Source organism: Miniopterus schreibersii (assembly GCF_964146895.1).
Source record: "Miniopterus schreibersii genome assembly, chromosome: 6".
Taxonomy (NCBI): domain Eukaryota; kingdom Metazoa; phylum Chordata; class Mammalia; order Chiroptera; family Miniopteridae; genus Miniopterus; species Miniopterus schreibersii.
Genome location: NC_138107.1, coordinates 1,581,565 through 1,593,877, shown reverse-complemented (window position 1 = coordinate 1,593,877; position 12,313 = coordinate 1,581,565). Strand labels below are relative to the sequence as shown.

Genomic DNA, 12,313 nt, shown 5'->3' with positions numbered 1-12,313 from the left:
GCTTTAAACATGGACGCGGATGTGCTCGGGCAGGAAGCGGAGGGCGCGGTGCGAGCGAGGGAGGCGGCCTCGCTGTTGCAGAGTCTCGGGATCTGCTCTGTTCCTGTTTATTAAGTTCTTTAGATTCCGCATATGGGCGAGATCATGTGATGTTTGTCTTTCTCTGCCTGGTTCATTTCACTCAGCATAATACTCTCCAGGCCCCTCCACACTGTCCCAAAGGGCACGAGATCCTTCTTCTTTAGGGCTGCGTAGTATCCATGGTGTGAATGTCCCCCAGCTTTTTAAAATTTTATTTATAATGACCAGTGTATTTATTTTTGATGCGCAATGTAGATCACCTTAAATACACCCCTCTTCTAAACTATAACCCTAACCGCAGAGGAGTTACTCAAGGTGCTATGAGACCGCATTGTCACACCCTAGGCCCAACAGGGCATCTCTCTGGTTAGCTCCGCTTGGGTCTTCCTGTTCTGGGCCTTGTCTCACAAGTACAGTTAAAACCAAGAGGATTTCAGGGAAAGCACAGAAGCGTTGTGAGCCACACAGCCCTAAAAAAAATCAATCAAGTGATGCTCTGATGGGGTGACACCCTCAGTCTGAATACTGCATGTACAGTCTAGTCAGGCCATGCATCTTGCAAAAAGACTTTATTAAAGGTCTTTATAGAGCAACATCCAGATTCCAGATCCAGCTGCCAAGGAGACCCTGTTATGCCGTGGGTACTGGCTGGGGCATGGCAGGAGGCTCTGGCTCCCCACCCTTCTGTTCCGAGATGGGGGTGGTGGGCAGTATCTCATCTTTGGGTTCCACAATGCTCACATGGCCAGGCAGGGGCTTCTTGGGGCCTATCTTACCACTTGGATCCCCAGGAAGCATGATCTTCACTTTGCCGCCCAGCACACCTTGCCTGAGCAGCCCATGACCCACAGCAGTATCAATATAGTAAACAGGGTCCCCACTTGGATCATCAGACCATCGACAAACTTCATGGACTTAGCCCTCTGTCCCCGGAGTTTCCAGACACTACGACCTCAGCCTTTGGCCCCACTGTCCATGATGAACCGCAGCACAGCATAGCAGGCCCTCCGCACAGCAAGGCCTCCTAGGAGTTTGTAACGCAGAGACTCTGCCTGGGCAATGGCACACAGACCTCTTGTGGCCACCTTTTTAGCATAAAGCTCTACACTGCCCTCAGGGAAGCCAAACCTCTTCTGAACCACAGCAGTCAATTCCCGGACCGTCGGCCCTTCTCACCAAGTACATTCTGTGTCCTTGCACCCAAAATAATAATTTCTGTCCTGGTTGGTGTAACTCGGACCTCGACTCCAGAGTAGCCATCTTCAGCCAGCTCCCGAGTGAGAAATTCGTTCAGTTCAGCTTTGAAGATGCCATCAGCAACAAACTTCCTCTTCTTGGAAATTTGCACCGCCATCTTGCCGCCTTGCGTCCCGAAAGGAAAGGCTGTCCCACAGCTTCTTATCCACCAGCTACTGATGGGCACTTGGGCTGTTTCCAGATCTTAGCTATTGTCAACTGTGCTGCTATGGACACAGGGGTGCATATATACAATAGAAGCAGGGATCAGACTGAGGAATGTCAGAGGGAGGGAGGAGGGTGGTGGGAGGAGGGGAGAGAGTAACCAAAGGATTCCTAAGCACATATACACAACCCAAGGACATGGGCAGTGGTGGGGAGAGCGGCTGGGGAGGGGGGTGGGACCGGGTGGAAACAGTCGTTGGGGAGAAAAAGGGACATCCATAATATTTTATTTTATTTTTTACTTTTTAAATTTATCTTTATTGTTGAGAGTATTACAGGTATACCATTTCCCCCCACAGTTGACCCCCTCCCCTTCCCTCCCACCCCCTCCCCAGGCCTTCACCCCGTTATTGACTGTGTCCATGGGTTATGCCTATATGCATATAACTTCTTTGGTTAATCTCTTCCCACCCTCCACCCCCCTTCCCTCTCTCCCCTGAAATATGATCGTCTGTTACATGCGTCAATGTCTCTGGATATATTTAGTTCATCAGATTCTTTTGTTCATTAGCTTCTTCTTAAAGAAGACCCTTCAACATTTCCTGTAGTGCTGGTCTGCTGGTGATGAACTCCTTTAGCTTTTCCTCGTCTGAGAAGCTCTTTATCTGACCTTCAATTCTAAATGATAGCTTTGCTGGGTAGAGCAATCTTGGTTGTAGTTCCATGTTTTTCATCACTTTGAATATTTCTTACCACTGCCTTCTGGCCTGCAAGGTTTCTGTTGAGAAATCAGCTGACAGCCGTATGGGTGCTCCCTTGTAGGTAACTAACTGTTTTTCTCTTGCTGCTTTTAAGATTCTCTCTTTGTCTTTAACCTTTGGCATTTTAATGATGATGTGTCTTGCTGTGGGCTCTTTGGGTTCCTCTTATTTGGGAGCCTCTGTGCTTCATGGACTTGAAAGTCGATTTCTTTCCCCAGGTAGGGAAAGTTTTCTGTAATTATTTTTTCAAATAGGTTTTCAATTCCTTGGTCTCTTTCTTCCCCTTCTGGCACCCCAATAATATGAATGTTGGGCCTCTTGAAGTTGTCCCAGAGGCTCCTTATACTATCTTCATATTTCTGGATTCTTTTTTCTTTTTGCTCTTCTGGTTGGGTGTTTTTTGTTTCCTCATGTTCCAAATTGCTGATTTGATTCTCAGCATCCTCTACTCTACTGTTGATTCCCTGTAAATTATTCTTCATTTTAGTTCCTGTAGCCTTCATTTCAAACTGGTACTTTATTATGCTATTGATTTTCTCAGTTATTTCCCTAACCATTTGCTTAAACATCCTTATAACCAAAATTCTGAACTCTGTATCTGTTAGCTTGCTTGGATCTATTTCATTTAGTTCCTTTTCTAGAGATTTCTTCTGTTCTTTCCTTTGTGACATGTTTCTTTGCCTCCACATTTTGACTGCTTCCAGGTGTTTGTTTCTATGTATTAGGTAGAGCTGCTATGTCTCCTGGAATTTGTAGAGTGGCTTTGTGTAGTAGGTGTCCTGTAGGGTCCAGTGGCTCAGCCTCCCCAGTCACCTGAGCTGGGCCTTCTAGGTGCTCCCCTGTGTGGGCTGTGTGCACTGTCCTGTTGTAGTTGAGCCTTGGTTGCTGTTGGCGTCCCTGGGAGGAATTGACCCCCAGGCCAATCAGCTGTGAGGACCAGCTGCAACTACAGCCAAAGAGCTGCTGTACTGGAGACACCCCCATGGATCAGGATTTACTTCAGTGGAGCTTTGGTGTTCACCAAGTGAGCCCCTTGAGTGTCACTCGTAGATGTGGTAGGGTTGTATTCCAGCGTGGTCGAGTCTGACCACCAGGTGCACTGTCTCTGGGGCCTCCCGGGAGGTGCAAAGTCAGCCTGTGCCAGTGCCTTGCCCAGGGCCACCCAGCATGAGCTACACAGCAAACTGTAGTTGGCTGCTACTTGTGCTGGGCTTGGAGGTGCCCAGGAGAGGCCAAGCCATGAACCAATGCAGCTGCCGCTAGTGCCAGGCCTGGGGCCGCTTATCAAGCTGTTTGGGGCCCACTGCTGCTTGTTTGAGAGATTTTAGGAAAATCCTAAGCATGAGGCTCGAGAGGCCACTTGCACAGAAAAGCCCCTGGAAATGGCCTGGATGAGCTGCAGGTGGGGAGGGGCGGGGCTGCCAGGAATCACGGGGCGGGGCCAGAGGTGCGAGTCTGGTGCTGGCGACTCAAACATGGCGCCTGCCTGCTGGCTGTGTGGGGGAGGACTCGCCACAGGAGCCATGGCCTCCACCAGCCCTTCTGCCTGGGAGGAAGCCGCCCTCCGCCTCTCACCTGGATCTTAGTTCCTCCCCGAGTGTCCCGGGTCCTTTCAGGCTGCCGCCTGGTGCTGGGCTCAGAGGGAGCGTCCGAGTGAGTCGGTGCCGGGCCCTTAAGAGGAGCTGCTGGGGCTCCCGCAGCCTCCTCGACCCTCAGTGACAGTCCCCGCTGGTTTCACAGCCCGGAGTTGTGGGGACGTCTCTTCCCGGCCTGGAGCCCTGGGCTGGGGGCCTGCTGTGGGGCTGGGACTCCTCCCTCCTCCGGGAAACCTCCGCCACTGAGATTCCCTCCCGGGTTTCAACGGCGGCACCCGGTGTGGGCCCGAGGCCGCGTCTCTGCAATTCAGCCCCGATCCGCCCGTGTCTGCGCCCCTCCTACTGCTCTCGGTGCTCCTTCAGGTCCCTGGTTGCAGGGCTTCTGTGCAGCCAGATTTCAGGAGGCTCAGAGTGAGGGTGGTTCTGTATTTTAGTTGTGATTTTTATGTGGTTGTGGGAGGCAGTGGGTGCAGCTGTTACCTATGCCGCCATCTTGTTCCCCCCCCCACATCTGTAATATTTTAAACAAAAATAAAAAATAAAAATAAAGATCCTGCATTGTGCAGGAAAAAGGAAAAAAAAGATCATAACTAAGGGTTCCATGGGCACTGTAAGTGAAATTGTTGTATCAGAAAGTTTTAAAATAAATATATCTTTAAAAAAAGAGCCTCTGGACTCGCTCTAGCTCCCCGGCGGCCACCTTCCCTCCCTCGGCCCCTCCCCAGCCCCCTCTGCGGGGAACTCCTCAGGGGAGGGCTGGGCGGGGCTCCTGGGGCACGCTTTGGGGGCGGGGTCCGGGGCGCGCTGGGGTTCGGGAGACACCCAGCGGTGCTCGCGCGACCCCTGCAGGTGGGGCTGCTAGTTTGCCCCTGTTTTTGAAAGATATTTCCATTAGGTATAAACTTCTAGCTGAATTTTTCTTTAGTACCTCAGAGGTGTGGGTATCCTGTTTTCTCACTTGCATTGTTTCCAACAATTTGGGGTGAATTGGGGGCAAAAGGTCTTTCTACTCCAGGCAAAGGAAAGATAATTAATGTATTACAATGCCCGTGACTCTTTCTGAATTGGTCTTTCCCCCTCGTCCTCTCACACTCTTTTCCCCCCTTTTCTCTGTATCTTAGACAATATTAGAGATTGATTATAAAAGGCTTTTTGTCATTTTGGTCACCTGTTGGGGATATCTGGCTTTACTGACAAAACTGATAAAGGTAATATCAAAGGGGAGTAAATCTAAAGGAACACCTCCTTGAGTTTTTTTAACTTCAAAAAATTAAAACACACACAAAACTTTGTTATAAAAATGTGAAATGTTTTTCGAGAAAACACATTTCCTGAACTTTTTTTATGGCTAGAAAAAATTGATGAATTAGACTATAAAGTCTTTTATATTAAATGGAATTCCTTTACTGACTTGGTTCTAGGGACTATTAAGAACTTGTATAAAAATAAAAATAAGAACATATAAGAGTTTTTAGAAGACTAAGGACACTAGACTTCTAAGACTTGTGAGCTATTATTTTTATACTAATAATTTTTTGAGCTAAGATGTTGTAAACTTTAGACATTGAATATACTGTTATAATAAAAAATATCTTGGAAGTTCACTTTGATATTGTCCTTCCCAAATTTGGGTTTTAGAATCTGAATATCAGAATTTTTAGGATGGTTCTTACATTAAAACTATTTTTGGGTTTCCCAGTTAATTGCTGATTCACAATAAATATTTGATTTGGCTCTTAATGAAAGGATACTACTACACATAATCAGTCCTAATTTTATGCTCCACACTTTAATGAGCTGAAAAGCAATAGTGATGCTATTCTGTGACAACTTTTGCAATGTGGAAAACTAAAGAAACAAAACCCTGTCAAATTTTTATTGTATTGGTTTTATTTATATTTATCTATTTTTTATTAAATTTAACATTGGTTAATATGAACATACAGGTTTCAGATGTGGGTTTCTATGTCACAAGATCTGTATATTACACTGTGTGCCCTCCATCCAAACGCAAATCTTCCTCATGATGTATTAAACCCCTTCCCCCTCTACTCCCTTCCCTCTGGCAGCCACCACACTGCTGTTTGTGTCCATGAGTTTCAGTTTTATATCCCACATGTGAGTGACATCATATGGCTCTTAGCTTTTTCTGACTGACCTATTTCACTCAGCATAATATTCTCAAGGTCCATCCATATTGCCGCAAATGGAAGTATTTCTTCCTTTCTTATGGCTGAGTAGTATCCACTGTGTACATGTCCCACATCTTCTCTATCCAGTCCTCCATCACAGGACACTTTGGTTGTCTCCATGTCTTGGCCACTGTGACTAATGCTGTAATGAACATATATATTTGCAAGTACATGTTTTTGAGTTTTTTGGGTATATACCCAGGAGAGGGATGGCTGGGTCATATGGTAGCTCTATTCTTAATTTTTTGAGGAACTGCCAGACTGCTTTCCATAGTGGCCGCACCAGTCGACATTCCCACCAGCAGTGAGGGAGGGTTCCCTTTTCTCCACAACCTCTCTAATACATGTTATTGTTTGTCTTACTAATCACAGCCATTCTAACAGGTGTGAGGTGGTATCTCATTGTAGTTTTTGTATTTCCCTAATTGCTAGTGCGGTCAAACATCTTTTCATGTATCGTCTGTTCGTATGTCTTCGGGGAGAGGTGTCTGCTCAGGTCCTCTGCCCACTGTTTGATTGGGTTGTTTGGTGTTGAGTTTTATGAGTTCTTTATGTATTTTGGAAACTAAACCTTTGTCAGAGCTGCTGTTTGCAAATATCATCTCCCATCCGGTTGGCTGCCTGTTTGTTTGGTTGTCAGTTTCTTTTGCTGTGCGGAAGCTTTTTAGTTTGATATAGTCCCATTCATTTACTTTTGCCTTTACTTCCCTTGCCTTTGGGGTCAAGTTCATAAAATGTTCTCTACGACCAAGGTCCATAAGTTTGGTACCTATTTTCCTTCCATGTAATTTATTGTTTTGGGTCTTATATCTAGATCTTTGATCCAATTTGAGATAATTTTTGTACATGAGGACAAACTGTAATCCAGTTTCATTCTTTTCTATGTGGCTTTCCAGTCTTCCCAGCACCATTTATTGAAGAGACTATCTTTACTCCATTGTGTGTTTCTGGCTCCTTTGTTGAAAATTATCTGCCCATATACACGTGGTTTTATGTCTGGGCTCTCTATTCTGTCCCACTGATCTCTGTGTCTGTTTCTGTGCCAGTACCATGCTGTTTTGGTTATCGTAGCTCTGTAGTGTAATTTGATGTCAGGTAGCATGATTCTTCCAGCTTCATTCTTTTTTCTCAGGGTTGCTTTGGCTACTCAGGGTCTTTTGTGGTTCCACACAAATCTGATGATTTCTCATTCTATTTCTTTAAAAAGTGACATTGGTGTTTTGATGGGGATGCATTAAATCTGTGTATTGCTTTGGGTAATATGTCCATTTTAACTATGTTGAGTCTTCCAATCCATGAACATGGGATATTTTTCCATTTTGTTGTGTCATTTTCAATCTCTTAATAATGCTTTGTAGTTTTCAGTATATATGTCTCTCAGGTTCTCCCTTCAGTTTATCCCTAGGTATTTTATTCTTTTGTCTGCAAATGCAAAGGGAATGGATTTTTTAAATTTCTTTTTCTGAAGTTTTGTTGTAAGTATACAGGAAGGCAATGGATTTATGCACATTGATTTTGAATCCTACAACTTTATTATTTCTAATAATAAAGTTTTTTGGGGTAGTCTTTAGGGTTTTCTATGTACAGTATCATGTCATCTGCAAAAAGTGACACTTTTACTTCTTCCTTCCCAATTTGGATGGCTTTTATTTCTTTCTCTTGCCTGATTGCTCTGGCTGGGACTTCCAGAACTATGTGGAATAAGTGGTGAGAGTGGACACCCTTGTCTTGTTCCTGATCTTAGAGGAAAAGCTTTCAGTTTTTCACCGAGTATGATATTAGCTGAGCGCTTATCATATATGCCTTTATTATGATGAGGTACTTTCCTTCCATTCCTATTTTATTGAGTGTTTTAATTGTAAATGGGTGTTGTATCTTATAAAATGATTTTTCTGCATCTTTTGATAAGGTCATATGATTCTTATCCTTTCTTTTGTTGATGTGGTTTATTACATTGATTGATTTATGGATGTTGAACCATCCTTGTGTCCCTGGAATGAACCCCACTTGATTGTGATGTATTATTTTTGATGTACTGCTGTATTTGATTTGCTAGTATTTTGTTTAAGATTTTTGCATCTGTAGTCATCAGAGGTATTGGTCTGTAGTTCTCTTTTGTGTGTGTGTGTGTTATCCTTGCCAAGTTTTGGTATCAGGGTTATATTGGCCTCATAAAATGTATTAGAAAGTATTGCCTCTCCTTCAGTTTTTTTGGAGGAGTTTGAGGAGAATAGGTTTTAACTCTTCTTTCAACATTTGATAGAATCCACTGGTGAAGCCATCTGATCCTGGACTTTTATTTTTGGGAGGTTTTTGATGGTTGTTTCAACTTCTTTGCTGCTGATCTATTTAGATTTTCCAATTCTTCATGATTTAGTCTCGGAAGGTTATATATTTCTAGGAACTTATCTATTTCTTCCAGGTTATTGAATTTTGTGACATATAGCCTTTCATAATATTCTAGTGTTTGTGATGTCTGTGGTGACTTCTCTCTCATTTCTGATTTTGTTTATATAGGTCTTTTCCCTTCTTTCCTTAGTGAGTTTAGCCAGGGGGTTGTCAGTTTTATTAATCTTTTCAAAGAACCAGCTCTTGTTTTATTAATTTTTTGAATAGTCTTTTTGTTCTCTATTTCATTCCATTCTGCTCCAGTTTTTATGATTTCCGGTCTTCTGCTGACTTTGGGTTGCTTTTGTTTTTTTTCTAAATCTTTAAGATGTGATGTTAGGTTGTTTACTTGGGATTTCTCTTGTTTCTTGAGATAGGCCTGTAATGATAGAAACTTCCCTCTTATTACTGCTTTCACAGCATCCCAGAAGTTTTGATGTGTCATATTGTCACTCTCACTTGTCTCTATATATCTTTTGATCTCATCTTTTATTTCTTCTTTGACCCAGTCATTTTTTTAGTAATATGTTGTTTAGTCTCCATGTATTTGTGGATTTTTTTACTTCATTTTTGCATTTGATTTCTAATTTCAAGGCATCATGGTCAGAGAATATGCTTGGTACAATTTCAATCTTGAATTTGTTGGTGCTAGTTCTGTGACTCAACATATGGTCTCTCCTTCAGAAGGTTCCATGTGCCCTGGAGAAGAGTATGTAATCTGATACTCTGGGATAAAAGCTCTGTAAATGTCAATTATGTCCATTTGGTATAGTGTTTCATTTAAGGCCAATATTTCTTTATTGATTTTCTGTTTGGTTGATCTGTCTAGAGCTGTCAATGGAGTAGTAAGGTCCCCAACTATGACTGTGTTCTGATCTGTTTCTCCCTTTAGTTCTGTGAGCAGTTTTTATATATTTCGGTGCTCCCTGGTTGGGTGCATATATATTAAGAAGTATTATGTTTTTTTGATGTGGTGTCCCCTTTATCATTATAAAGTGTCCCATCTCTGTCTCTTGTTATCTTTGTTACCTTGAAATCTATTTTGTCAGATATAAGTAAGGCTACACCTGCTTTTCCGTGGATGTTATTTGCTTGGAGAATCGTTTACCACCCTCTTACTTTAAATATACCTTTGTCTTTGCAGCGTAGCTGTGTCTCTTGTAGGCAGCATATGGTTGGGTTTTGTTTTTTGATCCACTCTGCTACTCTGTGCCTCTTTATCGGTGAATTCAGACCATTTACATTTATGGTAATTATTGATGTATGAGGATATCCTGTAGCCATTTTATCTTTTATTTTCTGGTAGCTCTGTGCCTCCATTGGTTCTTTCCATTGTATTTCTGTCTGATGTTTTTTGTTTGGTGGTGTTTCATATTTCTATTCTCTGTGCCCTCTTTTTAAAGCTATGTGTCTTAGTTTGGTGATTGCTGTGTGTGGTTACCATTAGGTTTATAAAAAATAAAGTTGCTGAAAATATAGTTATTTATTTATTTTTTTAATGTTCAAAATGTTACAGATGTCCCTTTTTCTACCCATTGACCCATTCCACCGTGCCTCACCCTTCTCTCCAGTCGCTCACCACACCATTGTCTGTGTCCCTGGGTTATGTATATATACATTTAAATGCTGTGGTAAATCTCTCTCTCTCCACACACCCACCACCCTCCATCCCTCTGACATTCGTCAGTCTGATCTATGCTTTCATGTCATTGAATCTACTCTGTTCATCAGTTAAAGTTCTTCAGATTCCACACATGAGTGACATCATGTGATGTTTGTCTTTCTCTGCCTGGCTTATTTCACTTAGCATAATATTCTCCAGGTTCATCCATACTGTCCCAAAGGGTACGAGATCCTTCTTTTCTACAGCTTCCTAGTATTCCTTAGTGTAAATGTCCCACAGCTGTTTTATCCACTCATCTACTGATGGGCACTTGGGCTGTTTCCAGATCTTAGTTATTGTAAATAATGCTGCGATAAACATAGGGGTGCATATATTTTTTCTGATTAGTGTTTCAATATTAGGATATATTCCTAGAAGTGGGATCACTGGGACAAAACTCAGCTCCATTTTTAATTTTTTGAGGAACCTCCATACTGATTTCCATAGTGGCTGCACCAGTCTGCATTCCCACCAGCTGTGTATCAGGGTTCCCCTTTCTCCACACCCTCGCCAGCACAAGTCATTTGTTGATTTGTTGATGGAGCCATTCTTACAGGTGTGAAGTGATACCTCTTTGTGGTTTTAATTTGCATCTCTCTGATGATTAGCAATGTTGGGCATTTTCTCATATGTCTCTTGGTCATCTGTATGTCCTCTTTGGAGAAGTGTCTATTCAGGTCCTTTGCCCATTTTTTAATTAGATCGTTTGTTTTCCTTTTGTTGAGTTGTATGAGTTCTTTGTACACTTTGGAGATTAGCCCCTTATCAGATACATCCTTGGCAAATACGTTCTCCCATACTGTGGGTTTTCTTTGTATTTTGAGGCTGATTCCTTTGGCTGTGCAGAAGCTTTTTAGTCTGATGTAGTTTCATTTGTTTACTTTTTCTTTTGTTTCTGTTGCCCTAGGAGATGTATTAGTGAAAATTCCACTATGTGAGATGTCTGTGACTTTACTGCCTATGTTGTCTTCCAGGGTTTTTATGACTTTGTGACTTACATTTAGGTCTTTTATCCATTTGAGTTTACTTTTGTGTATGGAGTAAGTTGGTGATCTAGTTTCAATTTTCCCCCCCCCCCAGCACCACTTATTGTGTTTACTCTATTGTATGCTCTTGCCTCCTTTGTCAAATATTAACTGATCATAATGGCATGGGTCTATTTCTGGGGTCTCTGTTCTGTACCATTGCTCTATTGTCTGCTGTTGTAGCAATATCAGGCTGTTTTGATTACAGTGGCTTTGTAATACAGTTTGATATCCGGTACAGTGATCCCTCCCACTCTGTTCTTCTTTCTCAAGGTGGCTGTGGCTATTTGGGGTCTTTCTTGGTTCCATATAAAATTTTGGAATATTTATTCTAGCTCTGTGAAATATGCTCTTGGTATTTTAATAGAAATTGTATTGAATCTATATATTGCTTTGGGTAGTATGGATATTTTAATAATAATTGTTCTAATCCATGAACATGGTATATTCTTCCAATATTTATATCTTTCTCTATTTCTTTTTTCAGTTCCTGTAGTTTTCTGAGTACAGATCTTTTACATTCTTGGTTAAGTTTATTCCTGGGTATCTTATTGTTTTTATTGTTTTAAATGTTATTGTTTTTTTAGTTTCTCTTTCTAAGAGTTCATTGTTGGTGTTTAAAAATGCCATTGATTTCCAGGTGTCAATTGTGTATCCAGCTACTATGCCAAATTCATTTATCAAATATAGTAGTGCTTTGATGGAGTCTTTAGGGTTTTCTATGTACAATATCATGTCATCTGCAAATAATGACAGTTTTACTTTCTTCTTTCCAATTTGGATACCTTTTATGTTTTCTTCCTGTCTGATGGCTGTGGCAAGGACTTCCAGTACTATGTTGAATAATAGTGTTGAAAGTGGACACCCTTGTCTTGTTCATGTTTTTAAGGGAAATGATTTTGTTTTTTGACCATTGAGTATGATATTGGCTGTAGGTCTGTCATATATGGCCTTTATTATGTTGAGGTATGTTCCCTCTATTCCCACTTTGCTGAGAGATTTTATCAGAAATAGGTGCTGGATTTTGTCAAATGCTTTCTCTGCATCTATTGATATGATCATATGATTTTTGTTCTTTATTTTGTTATGTGATGTATCACATTTATTGATTTCCAGATGTTATACTAGCCTTCATTACCAGAATAAATCCCTCTTAATTTTTTTTTCTTAGTAGTGTCTTTATCTGGTTTTGGGATTAGGATGCTGC

The 12,313-nt window shown here is 41.8% G+C and overlaps 1 pseudogene across 1 annotated transcript; it reads right to left on the bottom strand.

Annotated features, from left to right (window-relative positions):
* Nucleotides 1-633: 633 nt before the first annotated feature.
* Nucleotides 634-1,446, bottom strand: LOC308558843 (small ribosomal subunit protein uS3 pseudogene; annotated as a pseudogene). Its single transcript has one exon. The product of its transcript is annotated as a small ribosomal subunit protein uS3 pseudogene (transcript).
* Between the last annotated feature and the right edge of the window lie 10,867 nt (nucleotides 1,447-12,313).